Consider the following 26,123-nt stretch of genomic DNA (forward strand, 5'->3'; position numbering starts at 1 on the left):
TAAAGTGGGTTGTACGTAGAATGTAACTCCCTGACATATTACAATAATTTGCCACAGCGAGATTACGATGCGGAACTTCGCCATTTCGTGCTACAGAAAGATGTGCAGGAGACCTTTTAGGGACCTGGCAAAGTAGCACAGAGGTAGGGTACTAGAAGCTATTAGGTGCATAGTGGGTCTTGTCTAAACAGCTCTGGCAGAAAGAGTGACAATAGCTAAATCCAACGGTACGGTACATAAACTTCAATCTTCCAAAAAGTTTCACGGCTGAAAACCATCCCATAATTCTCCAATCTTGCTGTAGCTAATTCCATAAGAATGACACCCAAGTGGCTCCTGCTATTACGCGGGTAAATCAAGAGGTAATGCTTCCTATTTTTTTCACCTTGAATACAGCATGCAAATGGAAATGAAGTCCCAGGCCTCCTGACAGAATGTAGGGGAACGGTGCGGAAGACCCACACCGCCGTACTAAGCAAGGTCCTAATGGAGGTGATTTCCCGTTACCTTCGTCCGACTGTAATGGGGAAAATCCCGCCGGGAATCGAACCCGGGATCCCGTACTCGGGAAGAGAGAAAACTACCGCGAGACCACGAGCGGCGGTCTAAATACAGCATATAAAGTGAAAAATTTGAATCTGGTGCTCTTCCCAATGCTTCATCTTCAATCCGCTGCAGCAACATTCTGCGCCAACAGATGGCAGTACTGGAGTCGCCTGCAAAATGTCCGACGTCGATGTTCATATTAGATGGCGTTCTGTGACAGAGTTCTTGAATGCAGAAGATGAAACGCCCACTCGCATTCAAGAAAGACTGAAAAATGTGTACGGCGTTGCAGCAGTTGATATCTGCACTGTTAGACGATGGGTTCGCCGCTGTAAGGAAACTGAAAGGCGAATACCTTTAGCTGCGGAAACGCTGCGCGGCAGACCGGTAACTGCAGTCCCTCCACACAACGTTCAGCGAGTCGATGACATCATTCGTGGTGTCCTCCGGTGACTGCTGATGATTTGTGTCGCATTACCTCACTGGGTAAAGGCAGTGTGATGATTATTATTCAACATCTGGGATACACAAACGTTTGTGCACCTTCGTTACCAACAATGGCTTCGGAAGCAGGACCGTATATTTTACCTAGCTGGAATACATGCCCTTTTTAGATGCTTGACCAGAACTGTGGAAATTAACGGAATTACATTGAATAGTCATAAATTAATCGTCAACGTTGTAGCTTTCAACTTATGTAAATGCGTTAGGAATTCTTGACAACTGAAAAAAGGAGGCATTACTTTCTGACTGGCTCTCGTACACCAACTAAAAATGAAGTTTGATAAGACTCTGCCTAGTCAAACTGCGGCTCACCTAACAGCCCCTCCTAGAAAAAAAGTATCAAAAACACATAGCTACTCTAGACAGTAGTATAGGTGACGACATTAATACTGCAGAGTTCCAAAATTGTACATCTGTGAAATCTGCTACCGATTTTCTGTTTTACAGCTGTAAATTATGCCAGAGCCTTCTGTCTAAGTTCCTCCTTACGCACTGACGGAAAAGAAAAGCATTTCACCACGAGGAACCAGTTCGATATTTATCAAATTTTGTTGATACTTTCTTTCCTTTTTTCTTTCTGGAGGCCTTTGTCCTGCATCACGCGGGGTCGGCCTCGTTATTTCGAATTTGACAGTGTTAACAACTAACACTTGCAGAGACGACCGAATGCCCTTCCTGCCGCCACCCCGAACCCCCTGGGACGTAAGTAGTGTGCTCCAGCTGTCTGCATCTAGTGTAATCCACGAAGAGTGCGAACGTGTCCCAAATGTCTATGAGTCGTGTGAGGCGGAACTTGGGAACCAGCCCGGTATTTACCTAAGTGGATGTGCAAAACAGCCTAAAAACCACATCTTGGCTGGCCAGCATACCGGCCCTCATTGTTAATCCACTGGGCGGATTCGATCCGGGGCCGGCGCGCCTACGCGAGTTCAGGAAGCAGCGCATTAGCACTTTCGGCTACCCTGGCGGATCAAATTTTGTTGACAGATCAAATTTTGTTGATACGTTCATCACAAAACGGATATTAAGAGTTTAAACTTTCATTCCGAACCGATCATGAATATCTGTAAGCCTTGTGACCCCCACGGGCACGAATACACTCTTGTATTCATTGTGGCATGGACACAAATACTCACCGAACGTCACATTCTGGAATTTCATCCAATGTGTGAAACACAGTTCATGAAGACTTCTGGATGAAAGCAGACGTCTTCCCATCGCATGCCAGACATGCCAAGTGAGTGACAAATCGGGGGACCTGGCAGCCCAGTTAAGGCTTCATGCATTCCTCAAGGAGTGTGAACTGCAGCGTGGGATCCCGCATCATTCTGATGGAACGTGTCACTTGGTACTCTGGTCGTGAAGGAAACGGAAACAAGATTTACCATTCTTGCCACATATTGGTGAGACGTTCTGTCAGATCTACTGATAATCTTAGCCAAGACAAAACTATTCTATCTGGTGTTCAAGACGTATAAGACAGGCGAAATACCCTCACAGAGAAGAATGTAATAATTCCAATTCCAAAGCGAACCTATCACTTCAATAAGTCATGGTAGCAAAACACTAACACGAATTCCTTACAAAGGAATGAGGAAACTGGTAGAAGCCGACCTTGTGGGAGACCAGTTTGGCTTCCGGAGCAATGCAGGCGCGAGCGGGGCAATACTGCTCTACTACTTACCTTAGAAGATAGGTTAAGGAAAGACAAACTTGCATTCTTAGCGTATGTAGACTTACAGAAAGCTTTTGACAATGTTGAGTGGAATACAGTCTTTGAAATTGTGAAAGAAGCAGGGATAAAATACATGGAGCGAAAGGCTGTTTATAACTTGTACGGGAACCAGACGGCAGATATAAAGAGTCGAGGGGCATGAAAGGTGAGAAGGGAGTGAACAAGGTTGTAGCCTATCGCTTATGTTGTTCGGTCTGTACAGTGAGCACGCAGCAAACGAAACCGAAGGAAAATTGGAGTAGGAATTAAACTACAGAGAGAAGAAATAAAAGCTTTGAGGTTTGCCGCTAACATTGTAATTGTGCCAGAGACAGCAAACAACTTGGAAGAGCAATTGAACGAAATGGACAGCGTCTTTAAAGGAGGATTAAGATGAACATCAACAAAAGCAAAACAAGGGTAATAGAACGTAGTCGAATAGAATCACGTGATGCTGAAGGAATTAGATTAGGAAACGAGACGCTAAAAGTAGTAGATGTGTTTTGCTAATTAGGTAGCAAAATAACTGATGATGTCCGAAACAGAGAGGGTATAAAATGTAGACTCGCAAAGTGGCAATGGCAAGAAAAGCTTTTCTGAAGAAGACAAGTTTGTTAACATCGGACATAGATTTGCCTTTTTTGAATGTACTTGTCCGGAGTGTAGCCATGTATGGAAGTGAAACATGGACGATAAAAAGATTAGAAAAGAAGAAAACAGAGGCTTTTGTAATTCGGTGTTACGGAAGAATGCTGTAGGTTATATATGTAGATCGCACAAATAATGAGGAGGGACTGAATAGAATTGGGGAGACAACAAACTTGACTAAAAGAAGGCATCTGTTGACAGGATACATTCTGAAACATCAAGGGATTACCAGTTTAGAATTGGAGGTAAGATCGAGGGGGGGGGGGAGGGGAGGTAAAAATCGTAGAGGAAGACTAAGAGACGAATACGGTAAACATTTTCAGAAAGACGTAGACTGCATTAGCTATGAAGAGGCTTGCACAGCAAAGAGCAACATGGAGATGTGCATCAAACCTGTCTTCGGAGTGAAGACCACAACAACTGGAGAGTATTCAGTCTCGTTCTAATAATTATCAAAGCAGTCCTATCATATCTAAAGTCTTCACAGACCACGATTCCAGGTGTTGGATAGGTGTCGGTCTCGAGACTCACTGGTTCCTGTGAGCTTTCTCCAGGTCGTCCACGACGCGTTGGCGCGACGTAACCGCCTCTAACAGAAGCGAAGGGCGTCGCTGAACACAGAATGCCACTCAGTGGCGCAGTTAACTTTGTCTGTACAGTATACGTCTGTGCTGTCTGTATGGTGTCAGTGGTAAAGGGCGCGTGTCAACTCAAGATCTCAGCCGACCTTCCAGTAGTCATTTCCCGACGGTTCTTGGTGACACTCTTCCCGTCATCTGTGACTGGACATTCGTCTGCTCGCCAGAGGTACTTGGATAATCTGACAATCTTCTGCTAGGGCTCCTTGTGTAAAGACCCGTGTCTACTATTCTGGCCATAGTGTTGTCCTAACTCAGTTTCTCCATTACTCATTGTGCAATCATTACACTCTTTCCTTCAGCATCTCCATTTATTACAGCCTTTATTGCCGTGTTCTCCCCTCTCGTCCTGACGTGTCCGTACCATCTTAGTCTCTTAATTTTCACACTCGCTACGTCGTCAGGCAATGTGTATAATCGTCTGAGTTCTCTGTTTTTCCTTACTCTCCACTGTTCATTTTCTTTCACCACGCCTGGAAGAAAACTAGCCTACCAGCCGTTCCAAGCCCGGATAAAGTGGAAGGGTTAATCGTTGGGCTAACCATCCAAAAAAACTGACGGGTTCCTATACACTCACACCCAGCCTCGCATTGGAATGGATCTAACGGAAAACGATCCTAGCGTATGAATAAAGGACTACCAATAGATACATGGGAAGTAAAAACACTGTACGCTGAGGGCAAACAAAGATACTTGATGAAGAACTAACAGAGTACAAGATGGACATTACAGCCCTGCAGGAGATAAGATGGCCTGGACAAGGTATGCACAGAGGAAAAAACTACACGATCATATACAGCGGAAACAAGCATGGTCACCATATATTCGGGACAGGATTTGTGGTTCATAATAAAATAATGGCCAATGTGATGACACTAGAAAATGTTAGTGAAGGAATATGCTACATCAGAATCAAAGGCAAATATAGAAATATCTCATTAATCAGTGTTCATGCCCCAATTGAGGACAATGAGGAAGACATAAGAGATGAATTCTATGGCACCTTAGACCAGATGTACTACAGATTACCACAGTATGACATCAAAATACTGCTGGGAGACTTAAATGCCAAAATAGGACAAGAACAGCAATGGCAACCATATATACGCATGTTCAGCCTTCACGCTGAATCAAATGATAATGGTATAAGGCTTATCAATTTCGCCACAGCTAGAAACATGAAAATAGCAGGTACATCATTCCACGATAAACACATACATAAAGCCACATGGTCATCACCGGATGCATTAACTATGAACCAAATAAACAATGTTTTGATAGAGAGAAAACATAAAAAGGCAGTAACAGATGTTAGGACAATGAGAGGGACAGAGATAGGATCAGACCATTCTCTTGTGCTAATAAAGATGAAACAACATTACCAAAACCACCTAGTAAGAACAAAAGATAACTATTCCTACTTGCGCAAAATATGCCGCATTAAAATATCCCCTATTGTGTCGTAAGGCATCTAAAGATTTCTTTTTTTGTTTGTTACTGACAATATATAAACATTTCGTAATTTATGTGGCAACCTATTAGTGTTCTTCTGTGACACCGGCTGATCCCGGCGGAGGTTCGAGTCCTCCCTTGGGCATGAGTGTGTGTGTTTGTCCTTAGAATAATTTAGGTTACGTAGTGTGTAAGCTTAGGGACTGATGACCTTAGCAGTTTAGTCCCATAAGATTTCACACACACATTTTTCTTCTGCGACACAATATGTCAAGTGGTTACAGCTTTTTCTTATAGTATTGTGCCACGGTCCGCTAGTGTCCCCCTTACTCCTGTAATCTTGTGTAATTTTGCTCCTTGAGCAGAATATTTTCATTTTCGTCTACTGCGGTTTCACCAATTTCAATATTTAAAACTCTGCCCTCGTTTCTACCGCTTTCAGCATTAGACCGATTTTTTTTAATTGATTCTTGTTCTGTGGAAATAGTCTGTCTACTCCATTCAGCGATTTTCTTGGTGTTCTCTAGTTAAGGCAGTAATTCTAAGCCGTATTCTAAACTTGACTGGTACCTGTGATCACGGCACTACATTTTTTTGTTCTGAAACTTTCTGCCCCTGTCTTCATTGATTCCTCCACTCGAAAGATAAGCTACCGTAATGGTAAGCTGTTTGAATGCGATAGGGAAACCAGAATATCTGAGAAGGGAAATGGAAAGGCCCAATCTAGATATAGCGGAGATCGTTGAAGTGAAATGAAAAGAAGATAAGGCTTTCTGGTGAGATGAATGCAAGGTAATATCAACAGCAGCAGAAAATAGTATATCGGGAGTAACTTACTGTGAGCAGTTTAGTGATAGAGTGCTCTTTATAGATTGGACAGCAAACCAGTAGCAACAACAATAATGCAGGACACAGATGGACGTCACAAGTAGAGAATGAAGAGAGAGAGAAAGTGAGTGAAGATGCTGAACGGGTTAATTCAATATGTAAAAGGAGACAACAATCCAATAATTATAGGGGATTGAAGTGCGGTAGTAGAGGAGAAATTTAAGGCAGCGTTGTGGGAAAATAATGGGCTTGATAGTAGGAATGAGAAAGGAATAGGATTAATTGAGTTCTGCAATAGGGGATTGAAGTGCGGTAGTAGAGGAGAAATTTAAGGCAGCGTTGTGGGAAAATAATGGGCTTGATAGTAGGAATGAGAAACGAATAGGATTAATTGAGTTCTGCAATAAATTTCAAATGATAACAGCGGATACCCTGTTCAAGAATCACAAGAGGATGAGACATATTTTGGAAAAGGCCCAGTGACAGAGGAAAACTCCAATTGGATTACATCATTGTTAGACAGATATTCCATAGTCAGACACTGGAATACCCAGGAGTAGAACAGACTCCGGTCATAATTTCGTAATGACGAGAAGCAGACTGAAGTTCGAGAATCGTCTGGGCGAATCAATGTGGTAAGAAGTGCGATTCCGAAGTACTGAGAAAAGATGATATACATTTTTCTCTGAGGTTGAAGATACTGCTATATTGAACATCTCAATAGGCAGTTCAGTTGATGAGGAATGGATATCGCTAGAAAGGGCAGTTGCAAAAGTTGGGCAGGCAGACATAATAAAAGGGAGGGAACTGTGAATAAATCTTACTCAGGATTAAAATTCTGAGTGATGAAATGTCAGTGATAAGATTCACTGGTGACATTTGCTATCCTCAGTGAACGTGAAGAAGAATTGCAGTACCTCTTCAGCAGAATGAACAGTCTGTTGAGCACAGAATATGTTTGGAGAATAAACGGAAGAAGAAATTATTGGCTGGCTCTGAGCACTATGGGACTTAACATCTGAGGTCATCAGTTCCCTAGAACTTAGAACTACTTAAACCTAACTAACCTAGGGACATCACACACATCCATGCCCGAGGCATGGTTCCAGACTGTCGCGCGGTTCCAGACTGAAGCGCCTAGAACCACTCGGCCACACCGTCCGGCCAAGAAATTATTAAGACTAGCAGAAATGGGAACAGTGAGAAACGTCACATCAGGATTGGTGATCATGAAGTAGATGAAATTAAGGAATTCCGCTACCTGGGCAGCAAAGTAACCCGCGACGGACGGGGCAAGAAGGACATGAAAAGCAGACTAGCACTGGTAAAAAGGACATTCCTGACCAAGAGGAGTCTGCTAGTTGCAAACATAGGCCTTAAGCTGCGGAATAAATTTCTGTGAATGTATGTTTGTAGCACAGCGTTGTATGGTAGTGAAACATGGGCTGTGGGGACACCAGGAAAGTAGAGAATCGAAACCTTTGAGATATGGTGTTATGGAAGGGTGTCGGAAATTTGGTGGACTGATAAGATTAGGAATGAGGAGGTTCTCCGTAGAATCGGCGAAGAGAGAAACCTACGGCAAACACTGACAACAAGGCGGGACTGTATGATAGAACATTTGTTAAGACGTCAGGTAGTAACTACCATAGTAGAGAAAACTCCAGGGAAAACAGAGACTGGAATATATCCAACTAATAGTTGTGCATGTAGAGTGCAAGACTTACTTTGATATGGAGAGGACGGCGCAAGAGAGGAATTCGTGGCGGGTCGTGTCAAATTACTCATAAAACTGATGAATCATCAAAAAGAACGAAAATCTGTTAAGGTCCGTGCCCCTGTCTAACACGATATTATATTATATATTTGTTCTAATTGTTTTTTTTTAACATTGTAGACTACTGTCGCCACTCATCTGTCTTCGCACTGCATTCCTATTTTGAGCGTCTTATGTTACCTGAAATTATCTTTATAGTTACAAATATACCCTGATTTTTATTTGTTCTTCTTTCCTACTCATAGCACAAATTTGTAATTGCTCCTACGCCACCAAAGTGATCGTCATTCTGTGATCCATCAGTTTTTCCCATTATTATGCATCTTGCTGTAGTCAACAGCTCGACGCGTGTGATATCAGACTCGTTTCTGGTGGTTTCTCGTGTCTTCTTTGTAAGTTTAAAATTTTGTTTCGCCTCAAGCTGACTGCATAGCAGTTTTTTAAGAAGTGTGTTGTCGCTGGAACACTGAGTATCAGCAGGGCTTTGGAAACCAGGCGAATTCCATCGTTCGTGAGCACATAAAGATGGCCGTTTGGCGTAACACACGCAATGTGTAATTTTCTAACAGCGGGGGGTCGCTTCCGCGACGATTCTCAAGGTGAAGTTGAATACCGATAAAAATTACACGTGGTTTACGTTCAGTTGCTTAACAGCTGTTACGAAATAAATTTTCACTACAGCTGTGCATGGAAGACAGCTGTTACGAAATAAATTTTCACTACAGCTGTGCATGGACGATTGATGTTTGTCTTCAGCGCCAAACGGCTTGCTCAGCGATGCATAATCGCTCATGCCGAACCAAAACATCTTCTTTTCATTTGTCCCTATAATAGGTGAATTCATCATACGTTCCTCCTAGAGGTACAAAGAACATGATTTCCAGACCTATGTTTTCAAAGATTCTGTTAATGAAAGAAATGGATGTTTAATATGTGAAAGTGCATCTGATTATATTTTTGCAGGACCAAATAGTCGTACTTAACCTTCAGATCTACGGAAGACAGAAAGTAGATCTAATACTGAATTAAACTATGTGTTGTGATAGTTTTCAGTTTCTACATATTTATCTTCATCTCTAGCTCACCTGGCACTTCACGGTGTGTGGCGTAATTCAGATCTGACACCACTATGATTTCCCCTGTTCCTTAATCTATTCCGAGATGATGCGTGGGAAGAAAGACTTTTGTCAAATCTCCGTATGAGATCAAATTTGTTTAATTTTGTCTCCGTTCTTGTTTCACGAGACGTATTTGGGAGGAAGGACTTTGTTGCCGATAATTCGCCAAGCGCACGCTCATGGAATTTCAACAGTGAACCTGTTGGCGATGTTGCGTCTGCCACTGCAGCTTGTTCAGCCTCTCACTGTCACTCCATGCTAATTCCCGACTCCGTCCTTCAAGAGGTAACACAACTGCAGAATGTTCAAAAAATCATTTTATTAAATGGCTTAACAGATGCTCTGAACCTTATAAAATATGAGAGAAAAGTCTAATCCCTGAAAAAAATTACTGTGTTATGTGATTCCGAGCTCCTCCTCTGGCGCCTCGGATGACCCAAAACGGCCTACCTACGCCAACTCGATACCCCCGTACTGACTGGGTGTAGTTAGAAGCATTTCAAAATAATAATACATTAGCTTCATGTTATCAAGCGTCAGTACCTGTACGAGAAACACAGTTCTTTCGCTTCGAATCTTGATTTTTGTCTGCAGTATTGACTTTTGTTAGTGTATTTGTGATCTTATAGTATACGGTTTTGTCTTTCAAGTCGGAATGAGTGGCAAATAAGGTACGAAAACTTCGTATCCAACGAGGCGTCGAAGCAGTGGGACATCAAAGTTTCCAAAGAACAGATAAGGGGCTGAGAGGAATTCGGAAGGAGTCAGCGTGTCTCGTACGAAATTAAAGGACAGAGCAGTATTTTGATGTAAATTACGGACTGCGCTATAGGGTTATAAATTTTCTTGTTTTCTCTGTCGTTTGTCAGCACGTGAAATGTAACACGTGCAATGCAGACATCGCGTTATAAGAACGAAGTCGTCAAGGCTTAGGCTTCACAATAATTATTGCTAGTTCAATATCTCCAGAAGTTGTTATACCAAGTAGTAAGTTTAAGCGGAATCCATAGAAATCAACCGTCTAATCGTCCTAACCATGCGCCTGCTTTGAGTAGGGCTAAACGGAATTGTACAGTTTTGTGTATTCATGGATTTGACCACTACCGATATTTTAATCGTTCTGTGATAAACTACTGCATATGACTTCGATCGCAACGCCAGCAGTAACGTAGTCCAGTCCTGGGATAGCAGATTACCGGTAAGAGTTTGTTAACAGTAGAATTTATTCATTCGTTCACGTCTGTCACACATTTCAAAACTTCAAACGAGTTTGTCTCGGAAAACGATTATTCAAAACGGCACGCAGCATAACACCGAAAGTTTTCGGTATTTTTATTTAAAAATTTAATCACGATTTTTCAGAGTGAGGGGATTTTCGATTATTTAGTTTAAACAATAGTTATTAACAAATAACTGTCCTTCTTTGGTGAAAATTGAACGACTTTATTCAAATATTCGCCAGTTACACAAGTATCAATATCTCTAAAATCCCTTACGTGGTTCATTAGATACGCTGAATTAGATTACATAGAATTCTTTTGTTTTTTCCAGATTCAAATTGGCAGCAGTTACAGATCATGTTGTATATCGCCTCAAATTGAACTTGCCTCCGGAGAATTGCTGCAGTGTCGAAATTTTGTAACCTTTTCCGAAAATTTTTTGTGTACTATACTTAAATATGTCAACAACTACCCCAAGTATTATTTCTCTGTCACCTTTCCTTTCGCCTAAAAAAACTGCCAAGGCCGTTACAGTGGTATTACAGCTTAAATGAACAAATATTTGTACATACACATAGATACCAGAATCAATCTAAGAAACAAGTGCGATCACAAACAGTCCGTCGTTACAAGAGTCTAAAAATAGAGAGATTTCAAGGGTTCAGTTTTCACAAAAATGCCTTTGCCTATAACTGAACTATGGTCTCATACTATAGTAGCTAAACTGTAGAACAGTATAGCCTTTCAATATTTCCACTTCATCGATATGAAAGACTGATTTGTTAGCACTGAATATAAGTGGCATTGAGTGTAGTACGTATCCTGCCATTTTAAATTTTAGATTAATTTTGTTCCGTTTTAGATACGAGGGGCGTTCAGAAAGTAAGCTCCGATCAGTCGCGAAATGGAAACGACTATGAAAATCCGATAAAGCTTTGCACAGATGTGTTGGGTAGTGTCTCTAGTATAACACCAGTTAGCATCACGTCGCTCTTCTCATTTCTGAGATCGCAGTGAGTGCGTAAAGATGTCTAGAAAATAGTGTCTGCCGCCAAGTACAAGGGCCTGGTGAGAAATTTCGCCTGAAGCTATGCAGCTAACATTACATAACTGTCGTGCTGTTTCTTCTTCAAGACAATTCTCAGGACAACATTTTGACACAGACAACGAGGTGTAGGCCAGCGTGGAGAATTGGCGGAAAGCACTGGCGGCTGCCTTCTATGATGAGGCTATTGAAAAGTTGGTACAAAGCTATGACAAAAGTCTAAGTCAGAACGGCGACTACGTAGAGAAGTAGCTGAAAGGTGTAGCTAATTGTTACAAGTAAAACATTTCTGATGTTCACTGTGGTTTCAATTTGGCAATCAATCGGAGCTTACTTTCTGAACAGGCCTCGTAGATAATGAACAGTTCGTTAGTACGACTACAGAAATTAGATAAAACTCGCACTGCAGTTAGAATAGAAGTATAGCGGTATAAAAAATCGAGCGACATCACATAAATTTGATGGATACAGGTACGTTCACACTGCAGAACCGGAGCTGACAACCGTGAACTGTACTCACAGCGGGTATCTGCACGGTGCAAGGTAAGGTATAGCTGTACGGGCCTGCTGAAAAACGTTATGTAAACACGGTCCACCAAGCTCAAGATTTCACCCAAGTAATCAAAACACTGTGGTCATTGAGATATGCAATGTTTCTTCAGTATGTTTTGAAAATTTAGACTCAGCGGATACTACAGAATCTCTCACCACAGCACATTAACACTACAAGTGTCCAGTTGTATGATGGGTTACTACAGGCAACAATGAGGCTGCAACGTTTCGTACACGCTACTGAAGCACAAAGTGTGTGGCCCTGAGTTTATCGAGTCACTGCAAAAAGGGAACAAGATGTAACCAGGGGAAATCATTATGACTGATAAGAGGCGCTCATATTCGAGGGCTATTTTTCCAAGTTTTGAAAAGGTTTTAAAGGTGGGGCGGTGGTTTCCTATTTCAATAGCACAGCTGCTGCGGGATGCAACAAGACATTAATCGTGATGAGCTGACACCCAGGCTTGCCACCATGCCTCCTGTACCTTTCCGCACTGCGAATCTACACAGTCGGCAAACACGTTACATTCAACTGTGCATTAGAAATTCACGCAATTGCAGCTTAGACTGAACATGGCACTTATAGTCGCCATATAACTTCTTTATAATGCTGTAAGCAGTACTCCGCATGCCAAAGAATTTTCATTCTTTTTCTCTTGCTTTGCTAGCACTTGGTCGACCGCCAAAGCACTGCAGACAACTGTGCCATGGGTCGTGGGCCACACATTTGTCAAATGAGCATCATTCTCGTCAGAGGAGCCATAAAGGAAACGATATTCTCAACAATGAGGCTGCAAGACACGTGCTACCAGCAGATCTAACCGAGAAATGTCATGAGTCATGAATTCTCAATTTATCGATTGAATGTTGTATAATGAAACTACGAATACAGCTCTAAATGTTGCTTCAGTACAAGCAGATAACATCGTTTGCTCGTTCACTTATTACAGGGAAATGGCATTGTAAGAAAATTGCTGCAAATTACAGGGAACCTTAGGGCGGTCATTTCTCGTTACATAACTTGACAACAGCTTATCAGCACAAGCTAAAGTAACCGCGATATGCTTAAATATGCGAAAAGGCGATGTATGTTTTTACTACACCATCATCTCTCTATCACAGTTGTAGAATATGAACGATACTAGTCGAAAGTGGTTGTAGGAGAAACGACCACAACTCCCTTTCATATGTGGAAAGCTCAGCTGAAATATTCGTAGGAAGATAAAATCATTGATGGAGAGGGTTGCTTCCGATACCATCGTCCCGTGGGTATCAAGTATTGTACGTCTGCATTCGAAGTTAGTTAAACCGAAAAAATACAGAAAACGACCTGGGCGAATCGTAACGCGTATTTTCAATCAACAAAACCCTCGTCCGATCGATACCTCAGTATTGCTTGTCATTGCGGGACGTTTTATCAAACAGTATTGATAGAGAAAACTGAGAAGATCCAAAGAAGAGCAGCATGTTTCATCAAAGCTACGTTTAGTAAGTGCAGAAGCGTCACGGAATTGCTCTTCCGACTCCAGAGAGGCATTGTACATCACGGTGTCGTTTATTCTTAAAATTCCGAGAGTGTACTTTCCTAGGAGAATGAACGAGTGTACCGCTTCCCTTACCTATGTACAGCGTGTCCCAGAAACTTTGCGACGGGTGGAGTTATACAAGGTGCCTTGAGGAACAAATCGAGTATAGGAACGCGTGTCTGAAAACTTTATCCAACGATGGTACGGAGAGTTGAAGTTACAGGCGCCTGCGCCTGCCGCTAGGTCACACCTTCAGAAATAAATGTGTCTCTGTATGCTGATGGACGTAGGCGGAGCGCCTCAGAATGTTGTTTGTTACTCAGTGATCGCGACTGACTGGCACGATCGCCAATGGAGAAGACGGAGCTAGCTGCTGCCTAGGAAGGCTTGTCTCCTATGAATGTGATGGTCTGTTGCCAGGGTGGATGACAGTTTCGAACGCGTATTTCCATCTGCAGTTAATTTTTCTCCTGAAACCCTCTAAAATTTCCATTGTTTTTCAGTACACAGGAGAAAAACAAACTGCAGATGGAAAGCCATGTCCGTCATCCAACAAGGCAACAGAGCATCGCATTCGTAGGAGAAAAGGCTTCTCTACGCTGCAGCTAGTGCCATCTTCTGTACTGAAAATCTTGACAATTAGCAGCGATCACTGAATAACAAACAACATCGCGAGACGTCCGCTTACGGTCCGTCGGCGTACAACGTGACGTTTGCTTCCGAAGTTACGGCCTATTGGCAGGTGCCGACGCCTGTAACTTTGACGCTCTGTGGCATCTTTGGATGACTGGGACACCCTGTATGTTTGGAAAAGACCATAGATGTAACATCCTTACAACAACGTATTTCTGTCATCCACACGACACAGATACACACCTGACACTACATACGTATCACGTCGGCGTAAAGGAAAGGCTAACCAGCTCCACTAGGACCTTGCCAATGATTCCGACCTCTGCTCCAAGCACTTATTACCTGCGAACGTGACTGACTTTCACTTACAATGTATGTGAAGCAACAGGTCGCCCTACTAAGCTAGCGAGACTAAGTCGACCAGAAGATGAGAATATTATTCAAACTACTCGTTTGATCACTAAAGTGATATACCATCTATTCTACTTCTACATCGATACCGTGAAAATCGCTGTGAAGTGCGTACCAGTGAGGCCTTACCGTTAATACTTCCGTCAAATTCGCGTATGTCATGGAGAGGAGCAAAATGATTTCTTAAACGTCTCTCTGCACTGTATAATGCTGGTTCCTGAATCTTTTTAAGTGGACTATGGCGAAGCTAGTTCAGCTCCTGAGTCAAGGAAATGTGTATATGTGCTGCCCTTCTATGTATTCACACTGTAACGCACGTTATTCCAACATGGTATTGGTTCAACACATTCGAGTTGTATTCTAGGAAGGCTTCTTGTAAGCAATCCCCTTTGTAGACTAATTGCATTTCCCCAATACACTACCAATGGCTACACGTATGTTACGTGCTATGTGATCAGTCTGTGTCATATTCTTACAAACTGTCATAAGCAGATACTTGTAAGAGTTGACTGAGTCCAACAGTAACCCATTGATAGAACCTATTGTAAACATATACTGCATCTTTCCCTCTTGTGAACTGCATAATTGTACATTTCTTAGCGTTTAAATCAATTTACCAACCTTTGCACCTCTTTGAAATCTTATCAAGATCTAACTGAATATCCCTGGAATTTTTTCCAAACGTGATTTCATTACAGAGATCCTGAGGTTACCACTGTACGCAAAGCCGTTAATGTATAACATGAACAGCCAGTCTCCCAACACTTCCCTGCCGTACACCTGAAGTTGCTTCTACGTCTGTCCATGGCTCTCCATCAGAGATAACAAGATGTGTCCTCCCCATCAATAAATCATCAGTCAAGTCACAAATTTCGTTTGATACCCTATATGACAGCATTTTCATTAATAAGCATATGGAGCTGAGTCAAATGCTTTTCGGAGGTCACGAATTACTGCGTCTTCCGTCTATGGTTTCAGGGTGCCATGAGACACTAGCATTACTCCAGTGTTTAAGACTCAAGAACGAATGAGAGTTTTAGGCCAGAGGCTGTTACACCGTAAATATTTCAGACCACCGACATCTGACATCAAAAGGTGAAAACTGGCAACAGCTGCAAAAGGGAGCCTTGCACAACAGTCTAACTACCGTGTTAAGTATAACGCAAGGCGTGGGGTGCAAGGCATCTTCCGTCTACTGCAGTATGTACATATTTTTGTTTACACTATTTAGTTTACATTTAGGACGTTGTATATACAGATTATAAACAGTTCTGGCATTCCTACATATTGCGTTCTGGTTTCTTTGTTAGTGCTGTTCTATTTCTTGTAATTGCCATTTGAAATTTGGCTTTTCGACCTCACAACACTAAGAACTGAACACTTGTTTTGATGCTGTTTGTTGTAATATCAAAGTAAGTGCTCAGCTCCTAGTACTGTGAAGTCTGAAAACAAAATTTCAAAAGTTAATTATAAGAAGTAAAACAGCACTAACAAAGGTATAAAAACACAAAGTGTAGAGCAACATCCATGAAACCTGTAAGTAGGACTAAATTATCATTACATTAGAGATAGGAAAACTGCCGGAACTGTTTATGACCTATATATTCAACTCCTAAATCTAAATTAAATAGAATAAACAAAAATATGTACATATCCCAGGCCACTGTAGGTGCCTTGCAAAGAACATGGCGAAACGCGTGTAGCACAGAAATGTTTCATTCAGTTGTAATTAGACGGTCTGAAAGTAAAAATTATCAACGTACCATATTATTATACGCAACTGAGGACGATAGGACAACAAAAGCTGAAGATGTAAACATTAATTTTTTCTTCAGCATATGGAACATGGAGCCGCGTGCTCCACAACGGTAGTGATTACTGTAAATCAAATAACAGCACCTGTTGCTCTTTTATTTTCGATCACCAAGACCAGTTTCGGCGAAAGACGCCATTTCCAGTGGCTAGAGTTGGTCTGCCTGTGTACTCTCACGACGCTAGTCCCATAACCCTGCAAAATGGCCTCGGTGATCGCAACAGATGGTCGTGGTCGAGCGTAAAAGTGCAGCTAGTGCCGTTATATGATCTCTAGATATACATTACTTTCCATCGACGAACTCCACTAATTTCCCCCGGCAAAGGTGCTGTGGTAGCGAGAACATACGCAAGCTGCGTTTCGGGTAACAATGAAAGGAATAAAAGAGAACATAAAATATCATTATTTCTGACTGACAACCTACACAGCGAACAAAATTCAGATTTCCGATGCTGCTATAAATAACATAGATAACTGAGTCCAAGACTATGCAGTTTTTATAAATCCCTGTAATATTTTTTACTTTAAAACTTGTCACTTCGGTTCTTGCCTCCTGCATTGCACCTACAGTGTGGGGCGTGATAAGCTGGCAGGTGTAATTCGTCCTTCGTGTGGCCCCCAAAATAATCCACACAGATCGGTTTGGTTAAAACTGGACTGGAGTTACGTAACATTACAAAAAGTTAAGTATCGCAGCCTTCAGACAGTCATTTCAGAATGTGCCTCGATACTCTAGTGGTAGTAAAGCTGCGTATCACTGTCTCACGTAGAGAGCACTGCTTTAAAGTTGTCAAATGGTCGAACGACAAACATCCCGTGAAAATAATGTCGGCACCATGTTCACAACTTTCTCGGTGTCAGGTGTAATATCGAGTCTAATGTGTGGAGGTGGGGATAATGTTTCCTGCATGGCTAACATACGGTAAGCTACACGAGGCATCTGGGTCGCGCATCTCACGGAACTTGGCCAGTCTAGGCCTGGTAGGAGTTTGGGGTTTGGCGAGTACGGGGCTCGGCTGGGAGCAGGTGAGCGTCATCATTCCTCTGCATCAGTACAGCGGCCACCGTGCGGACCGTTGGCGGAATGGTGTGTGTCACAGGCAGCGGGGATCTAGACTTCACTGCCTGATTCGCAAGGTACAAACATGAAAATTATTTATTTATATGAGAAGCGCTCCGTCTGTGTCGGCCTAAACAACCCCAGTTGCTCTTGGGAATAATCATGACATCCAATTCGACACACAAAAACAATCTCAACAAAATGGGCTTTCGGTCTGGGAGCAACAACATCTAGTCAACAATATGGGCTTCAGACAGCCTGCTGTTGTTTTCAGTTCAGAAAACAATGCCTATGAGTAACAGAGCACTTAACGTGTCACATAATGTGTTTCTGATCGTTAAGAGAGAAACAAAGTCTTAAAAACACTGCCACCTTTTTACACAAATAAAGAGCTGCAACGTATACTAGGTACGCTAAAGTCTGTCAAGGCCTTGAGTAATGGCACGCTGTTGATATAAACAGATACATCACATCAAGCCGAACAGATGCAGAAATCAGAAGCATTGCACAACATCCTAATCTCTTCCAATGTCCGATTTTCGCGTCCAGAGACTATTTCAGTGAAATTCTTCTGGGTGTGTCACCATTTCACGAGACGAGACGATAAAACTACTCTAGTTTTAAAGCAAGAAAATTAGTTCTCATCCTCACACAAGCAGTATTATTCATAGACAAACTAACTGCTCAAGCTGCGAATACGTCCTTACAGTAGATAGACTGAAGTTAGGCTATAATAAAGACATCGTTGTCTCCACTGAGCGATAAAAGCGGTGTGAAACGGTCGAGTACGAAAAGAAATAGCCAAACGACAACAGATCTAGACAAACTATTCTTCTGTGACTAATCTGGTGAAGATAAAAGTTCATATGCTGAGAACCTTGAAATCTGCCCAAAGGAACGCATCCAACAAACACCCTTGTGTCGCAACTTCCTTGTCTCGAAAGAAAGACAGGGGCGAAGAATGTACTGAACCTCATCGGAAAGTGGCTCCCGTTTACAGAGGAATGCAATCGACTCCAGAACACACGTGATGGCCTTCGCGCTTGAGTTTACTAGAATTACATGCTAAATTATCTGACGCCCCCGTGTTGAGGATTATAGCATTGACAGTAAGAATGGAAAAAGTGTGAAGAGAATCAAAAGTGGAGTACATATCTTCAAAAGTGATGCTTACCTTTCCCTGATGACACGGCCAGCCAGAAGTTATCATTACAACGTTATGCAACATAGTTCTACTGTACGTGCTCTCTATCTCCATCCCCTCCCCCCCTCGCCCTTCCCCCCCCCCCCCCCGCCCTCCTGACACAGCCGCTCCATGAACCAGTTACCCAAGAGACTCTCACGAACCTTAACACACAACTCCCTCGTCCCCGGCTTCTGTAGGGTGGGGGGGGGGGGGGGTATTTTACCGCACATAGTGCTACGGAGCGCTGCTACCGACTGCTCTCTGTGTCGAGTTGTTAAGAGCGTTTTTTAGTAGAAATTGTTTGTCTTCTGAAGATGACATAGAGCCGTGTCACAGAGCTGTGCTCCAACATCGGTCTTTATCCTCTGCATCCGTCGCACCTGTTGTTTACTGGAAAGTCATTGATGATCTTCATCCAGTGACAGCTGGATACTCCTATCAGACAGAGAAATATCCGAAAGAAAGTCACCAAGAGGAGAGCTCAGGAGGCAAACTGAACGCTGTGTAGCCCGAGGGCTGTGTTTAAACGTAGAGACACCGTCCAGAAATGGGTGGGTCAAGTCAGTAGCACAATCCACCACACCGCACCAACACCTATGCCGTAGTCTTTAAGACAGCTCAGTCTATTCTCCACATAATCAGAGAAAGCCACGCGACACTTAGAAGATCCAAGAGAAAACCATCGCTTGAGACAGAAAAAGTAAAATGAACTTATCTTTTAAACGAGAGCAAGAAGAGATCGTAATATGAGGGGCATTCAGTAAGTAATGAAACATTTTTCTTCGGCAGCATGTTGGTTTTATTCTGGATTCCAATACACCATATTATTCGCCATTTTCTTGGCTATAAAACCATGTTTTTCAACGTAATCTCCGTTCAATGCGACGGCCTTACGCCAAGTTATTGGGAGGGATTTTATGACCGCAAAGTACCATTCTACTGGCCGACGTCGGAGACGACGTATTGCTGCATCAATAACTCCCCTCCCCCCTCCCCGATCTACCGTCATCCCCGTACTGCTCCCCACGGAATGCATCATTCATTGGACCAAACAGATGGAAGTTGGAAACTGCGAGATACAGGCTGTAGGGTGGATGACGAAGAACAGTTCAGTGAGGTTCTGTGAGCTCATCTCAGGTGCGCAGACTTCGGTGAGGCCTTGGGTAGTCACGGAGGAGAAAACGCCTGTTTACATTTTTAAGACGCCGAACGCACTGAAGTCGTTTCTTCAATTTCCTAAAGTAGCACAATACACTTCAGAGTTGATCGTTGCACCATAAGGGAGGACATCAAACAGAATAACCCATCCACAATCCTAGAATACAGTCGCCATTACTTTACCGACTGAGGGTGCAGCTTTGAACTTTTTCTTCGGAGGAACGGTGGTGCAGCGCCAATCCATGAATTGTCGTTTTGTTTCGGTTTCGAAGTGTTGAAGCCATGTTTCACGCCTGTGACGATGTTCTACAAAAAATTTTCGGGATCAGCCTATTAACGCGCAAACAATTGCGCACAGATGGTTCTTCGTTGTTCTTTATGGTCTTCCGTTAGGCGGCGAGAAATCCAGCGGGCACGTATCTCTGTGTACCCCAACTGACGGACGGGTGTGTCAGCACTACCAACGGACACTTCCAGTCTAGCAGCGATATGTCTGATTGTGATCCGCCGATATCTTCGAATGAGAGTGTCCGCACGTTCCAACACTGCAGGAGTCGCAGCTGCGTGCAGCCGGCCAGCACATGGCGACAGACGCCTCGCCCAGCGACTCACCGTGCTTTTGTTCATTGCCAGATCTCCGTAGACATTCTGCAAGCGCCTACGAGTACCTGCGATGCTCTGGTTTTCCGTCAAATGAAAAACAAGATGACAGCTCTCTGCTTGAAACTCAGTGCGTTACGTGCTCATTTTGGAGGCTACGTATAGAGCCAGCACGTAACGGAACTTCGTGAACATATATGGGCCGAACCGCAAATATTCTACAATGACCCACAGCAAAGTCAGCATTTTTTCAACTAAATTTGATGGAGGTATCACGGAAAGTATTGACAGAATATCTGAGGGACATCCGTGAATAATAATAAACACCAAACGTGTCCGGTGCCCTAATCCTATACCGCCTGTGCGTGGACAGGCCGACTTAGATCATACTGTAGTTGGAATCCGCCACGTGCAGGACCAGGGGGTGCGGGTTACAATAACACCGAATCGTGACATTCGCTAAATATGACATAGACTAGAACCTTAGTTTGTAGGATTTAGAATTAGGAAATTAAAATAGGTACCTCCAGCGATAAGAAATCTTTGGCCTGCCTAGTGTCAGGGGCACGCTCACCGGGGTTAGCTCGATGAGCAAGGCTCTATAGTAGGTTTATATACTTGCTGACACACCTGTGACGCTGGAGGCAGTAGTGATTAGATATTAGTAGCTTATAAAGTAGAGTTTACGTAATAATATAGCTGCCCATTGCAAATTTATAAATCTGTACTGGCTCTAGCTCACTTGTTAACATGTAATTAGCTGCAATTATAATAATTTGTAACATTTAAGGACCCTCTAATTATGTAAGGTGGTGGGTTACATTTTATAATTATAATGGTTTTGTAAATGAAGAATTTTTTTAATTTGGTGGAGAAAAAGTGTTGCATTACTTATTGAACGCTCCTCGCAGATTTTCTTGCATTCCACAAATTGTACGGCAGACGTCGAGAATGCCTTCGTTCACAGATCCATGCGGTTCAGTTGCTGCTGTAACGAAGAATGTTACTGACCAGGCTAACAAAGGGGGACATTGCCCAGACTATCAGGGGGCATTTTGCACGCCGACAAGAATCGACCTTTCCGTCAACACCGAACGCTGAGAGTGACGCTTATGCCTCAAGGTCGTCCAATGGTGAAAGTTAGACCGTGCACTCTCAGGATGGAATTTTGAATCGGCATTGCCTGCGGCTTGTGACACCTCATCAGATTACGACAGCTTTCCGTACAGCATGTTGCATCGTCTTTACAGAAACGGTAAATACATGGTATTAAAATTGCAACAAATGTCAAATTGGCATGAACATACTACATGCTGATTTTGCAAACTATTTACATATCAGTGCTACCGCACAAAGTAGATCGTTAGCCGCTTATTTGGCGAGCATTCTTTGCTCGTCATGTATTCAGGTTAAACATTAATACGTTTTTTCTGGTAAACCTCGTTGGTGTTACGTTTATCTGGCTTCCTGTATTGACCTCAGGTAATGTGGAAATGCTTGTCCTCATACTGATGCTCAGAAAATTATTCTCGCAGCAAGATTGGCCTTTGGTGATCTGTGGACGGTTTATCCTTACGCTGCTGTTTAGAAAATTATTCTCATAGCAATTTTGCTCAAAATATCGTGGGCCTGTGTTGAGGCTGGGGCTTAGTTCCGTGACGAGCCGATTGCGGGAATGACACGACTTTTCGTAGAAGGGACGTACACTCTGCCGGATTCTGTTCCGCGAAAGTGGAATTCCATTCTCTTCGTGCAGCAGACGAGTTGAATACTGCCTCGAGAGGCGTAGAGAGAATTTTAAAGTTCAGTTCAGCACCCTCTGCAGCGACGTGATGTGTGATTCACCAGTCTTTTCCCACATCACGGCCGCAAACTCTAGCACTGGTCTGACCACATGGTAGGTAAGGGTAACAACATCCACACTTTGTATATAAGGAAAGCTTAAACAGCGGGTTTGTCATGCGTATATTGCATTAGAATGCACACTCATGCTCATAAAATGTGGACAATGCTGATACATGGAGAAATAGTGGGCGGTTTGTGGGTTTAAATCACCTCGGGGTATGACCATGCGGCGCATTTGACCTGCGGTCGTCGCACAGTGGCGCTGGCAGCAGTCTACATATGCAGAGGCGTGTTGGTGCATGTCAGAGTATGGTGCAGCGAGTAAGTGTGCATACGTTTTCAGACGACTAATGGTGACTGTGTGTTGAAAGTGAGTCAAAGAACACATACTGATGACGTTATGAGGGGTAGAATACTACGGCGACTGGAGGCTGGTCATACACAGCACGTCGTAGCACGGTCCCTCCGTGTGCCACAAAGTGTGATCTCAAGACTATGGCAACGATTCCAGCAGACAGGAAACATGTCCAGGCGTTACAGTACGGGACGTCCACAGTGTACAACACCACAAGAAGACCGATATCTCACCATAAGAGCCCGCAGACGGCCACGGAGTACTGCTGGTAGCCTTGCTCGGGACCTTACCGCAGCCACTGGAACAGTTGTCCCCAGACACACAGTCTACAGACGATTGAACAGACATGGTTTATTCGCCCGGAGACCTGCAAAGTGCATTCCACTGACCCCTGGTCGCAGGAGAGCCCGTAATGTCTGGTGTCAAGATCACAGTACATGGTCATTGGAACAGTGGTCCTAGGTTATGTTCACGGACGAGTCCAGGTATCGTCTGAACAGTGATTCTCGCCGGGTGTTCATCTGGCGTGACCCAGGAACCAGATATCAACCCTTAATGTCCTTGAAAGGGACCTGTATGGAGGTCGTGGTTTGATGATGTGGGGTGGGATTATGATTGGTGCACGTACACCCCTGCATGTCTTTGACAGAGGAACTGTAACAGGTCAGGTGTATCGGGACGTCATTTTGCACCAGTATGTCCCCTTTTCAGGGGTGCAGTTGGTCCCACCATCCTCCTGATGGATGATAACTCACGGTCCCACCAAGCTGCCATCGTGGACGAGTACGTTGAAACAGAAGATATCAGGCGAATGGAGTGGCCTCCCTGTTCTCCAGACCTAAACCCCATCGAGCACGTCTGGAATGCTCTCGGTCGACGTAACGCTGCACGTCTTCAAACCCCTATGGCACTTCAGGAGCTCCAACAGGAAGAATGGGAGGCTACACCCCAGCAGCTGCTCGACCACCTGATCCAGAGTATGCCAAACCGTTGTGGGGCCTGTGTACGTGTGCATGGTGATCATATCCCATATTCATGTCGGGGTACATGCGCAGGAAACAGTGGATTTTTGTAACACATTTGTTTCGGGACGGTTTTGTCAACGTATCACCAATACCGTGGACTTACAGATCTGTGTCGTGTGTGTTTCATATGTGCCTATGATATTAGCGCCAGTTTTGTGTTGTTCCACGTTGTGTGGCACCACATTCTGAAATTATCCTTAATTTATGAACATGAGTGTTGACTGGTAGTGAGAAAATGGTGTTTTGTCTCACGTTATAATGGAGGAAGGTCTACCAGCAGTATCGTGGTCTACAATACAACAGTTAGCGTTTCGTGATATTCCTACTTGTTCTGCTCGGGACCTCAGAGTCGCGCGAATATGGAATCGATGTATTCTGGAGGGTACTACTCAACGTCATGTGTAATCTCAGCAGAACTTGTGTGTAGCGCCCGAGAGGACAGACATATTGCTCACTCAGTTGTGCAGGTTCTTCGAGTCGAGTCAAGCACCTTGAGCCAGGAACTGGTCTTGTTTGCAGTAAGTACCCGCACGGAGAGTATGGCGACTTCTGGAAAAACTTCTGATTGTCAGCATGGTGAACGCTGCTGTGGCTCCCGTTAACGCGGCAGCAGAGAGAGGCATGTCGATTCTGCTGCACACAGCGACTGCACTGGACACAGCAGCGGCACTAAGGCTTCTTTCCTGACCAGACCTACACCCTCGAGACACATTAAAGTGACCACCCGTCAAAAGCCTGAACAACCACCTTTCGCAGTGCAGACCGCTGTGAGATGTGCAGTAGGAGAGTCAGTGGGGTTCTTGAAGTTACCGACAGGGATGTGTAACCATTCTGACATCAGTGATGTTGCCAGCTGCGCTAGGTTTCTCGATTGAGGATCCATAACACAAACTGCCTGATCGAGGCGGAGGAGGAGATTAGTGTTTAACCTCCCGTCGACAACTAGGTCATTATAGGCGGAGCACAAGCTCGGTTTCGGGAAGGATTTGGAAGGAAATCGTCCGTGCCCTTTCAAAGGAACCATCCCGGCATCTGTCCGTAACGATTTAGGGAAATCACGGAAAACCTAAATTAGGATGGCCGGTGACGGGGTTGAACCATCGTCCTCCCGAATGCGAGTCCAGTGTGTGATCGAGGCGTTTCAACAGATTCTCGATCGGGTTTAATTCTGGGGAGTTTATTGGCTAGGGGAGTACGGTATACTCATTCTGGGGCTCTTCGAACCACACACGTACACTACAATCTGTGTACCACGTTGTATTTTCCTGTTGGTAGATGCTATCATCCCGAGGGAACCAACTGCTTCAGGGGTTGGGTTTGGTCCCGAAGGAGAGATGTATACTTATGTTGGTCCATTGTGACTTCCAGAATGATGATATCATCAACGCAATGCCACGAAAACATTCCCAAGAGCATAGCCGTTGCAGAGTGTTTGCTTTCAGACGCTTCATGCTGTACACGCCAACGGCCATCCGCCAGATAGAGCATAAAAAGCGATCTATCTGAAAAGACCATTTGTTGCCAATCAGTGGACGTCCTATTGCGGTACTGGCGTGCAAATGCTAGCCTTCCTCGCCGATGAACAAACAGACAGCATGTGTGCGTGAACCAGGCACATGCCACAGAGGCCCATATGCAGCAACGTTCGCTGGAAGTCGTTGAGGAGACACTGGGCGGTTAGTTGCTCGTCGGTTGCATGGCTATTCTCCCACACACATGTCCACTGCCATAGTTCAGCCCTGTCATCTATGGCCTGTAGTGCTACATAGCTATCTCGTCGTTGTTAATGGATAGTGACAGTATGCCATGCACAGTATACAGTGGTTTAACCAAGGCAGCACGCGAACAGTTTGCTAACTTAGCTCTTCTGGAAACACTTGGCCCAAAAGCCAATGTTCATACGCTTTTGGACGTCAGGTATATCGCTCTGTTTTAGGCGTCCCCGTGGCACGCTTTATATACACTCCACTGCTGGTGCTGCCACCTATCACATCTGTGTCTTTATCGCACGTTGACGTCGAATACAGCCGGTGGTCACATTAACGTGACTAGTTTGTAATTCTATGTACAGCAAGCATCACGAAGGACGTGTCCCCGTATGGAGGTTTCGAGGAGAATGAATGTTGCCAGATTGTATTCGTCTTCGGCAAACGGGCCAGCACCCAGCGTGATGATAAGGTTCAAATGGTTCAAATGGCTCTGAGCACTATGGGACTTATCATCTGAGGTCATCAGTCCCCTAGAACTTAGAACTACTTAAATCTAACCAACCTAAGGACATCACACACATCCATGCCCGAGGCAGGATTCGAACCTGCGACCGTAGCGGTCGCGCGGTTCCAGACTGAAGCGCCTAGAACCGCTCGGTCACCGCGGCCGGCCTGATGATAAGGGGTGTCGTCTGATACACATTAAGATCACATCTGATTCGCGTAGTCGGTAGTCTGGACAGCGGTTGTTGCATTTCGG

General features: G+C 43.9%; 1 protein-coding gene across 1 annotated transcript in view; it reads right to left on the reverse strand.

The window, feature by feature from the left end:
- Positions 1-26,123, reverse strand: part of LOC124775062 (protein takeout-like) — a 187,945-nt gene that overhangs the window by 130,791 nt on the left and 31,031 nt on the right. The window lies entirely within an intron of this gene.

Source organism: Schistocerca piceifrons, chromosome 2 (genome assembly GCF_021461385.2).
Source record: "Schistocerca piceifrons isolate TAMUIC-IGC-003096 chromosome 2, iqSchPice1.1, whole genome shotgun sequence".
NCBI lineage: Eukaryota > Metazoa > Arthropoda > Insecta > Orthoptera > Acrididae > Schistocerca > Schistocerca piceifrons.